The sequence below is a fragment of the Chrysochloris asiatica genome, unplaced genomic scaffold (genome assembly GCF_000296735.1).
Source record: "Chrysochloris asiatica unplaced genomic scaffold, ChrAsi1.0 scaffold17465, whole genome shotgun sequence".
NCBI lineage: Eukaryota > Metazoa > Chordata > Mammalia > Afrosoricida > Chrysochloridae > Chrysochloris > Chrysochloris asiatica.
The window spans coordinates 1-1,180 of NW_006425983.1; the positions used below are offsets into that span (position 1 = coordinate 1).

Genomic DNA, 1,180 nt, shown 5'->3' on the forward strand with positions numbered 1-1,180 from the left:
TCAACATGGTCTACATGTTCCAGTGTGATTCCACCCATGGCAAGTTCACTGGCACTGGCAAGGCTGAGAACAGGAAGGTTATCATCAATGGAAAGTCCATGTCTGTCTTCCAGGAGCGAGATCCCGCCAACATCAAGTGGGGTGATACTGATGCTGAATATATTGTAGAATCCACCGGTGTCTTCACAAGCTTGGAGAAGGCTGGGGCTCACTTGAAGGGTGGTGCCAACAGGGTAATCATCTCGGCCCCTTCTGCTGATGCCCTCATGTTTGTGATGGGCATGAACTACGAGAAATTTGACAACTCCCTCAAGTTTGTTAGCAATGCCTCCTGCACCACCAACTGTTTGGCCCCTCTACCCAAGGTCATCCATGACAATTTTGGCATCGTGGAGGGACTCATGACCACAGTCCATGCCATCACTGCCACCCAGAAGACTGTGGATGGCCCCTCTGGGAAACAGTGGCGTGATGGCCACGGGGCTGCCCAGAACATCATCCCTGCATCTCTACCGGTGCTGCCAACGCTGTGGGCAAGGTCATCCCTGAACTGAATGGGAAACTCACTGGCATGGCCTTCTGTGTCCCTACTCCTAACATGTCTGTCGTGGACCTGACCTGCCACCTGGAGAAAGCTGCCAAATATGATGACATCAAGAAGGTGGTGAAGCAGGCATGAGATGGACCCCTAAAAGGCATCCTGGGTAATCCTTACAGCAAGAATCATTCCCACCCCCTCCACACACAAAGTGGATGGAGATGGGCAACTTGGACATTGGATACTCAAATGGGGAAGAGGGGACTACAAAGGCAAGAAGTGACTGCCATACAAGCTTTCAAGGGGGAACCTAGTGCTAGGGAGCATGGAGGAAGGCAGAATCTCCAGTGGGTACTATTCAATCTGTCTGGGTGGAGCCGGTGAAAGGAAATACAGATGGGTAACTCATGCTACTGTAGTGAATAATGCTTATCAGGACAGATTATGAGGGCTGAAAATGCAAAGGTAGACATTTTGGAACAAGGAAGGGAGGGATTAATTCTACAGGCTAGGAGCGGAGGTATCTAGGACCATCAACGGAGAAGAACCGAGAGCGGGGACCCTACCCAGAGAAAGAGAGATGCCTGAGATGGAGACAGAGACGATGACGTGGAGTAATGAAGCGGCTGGGGACTTTGGACC

General features: G+C 51.2%; 1 pseudogene; it reads left to right on the forward strand.

Annotated features, from left to right (window-relative positions):
* Positions 1-5: 5 nt before the first annotated feature.
* On the forward strand, positions 6-718 carry LOC102824350 (annotated as a pseudogene).
* Positions 719-1,180: the final 462 nt, after the last annotated feature.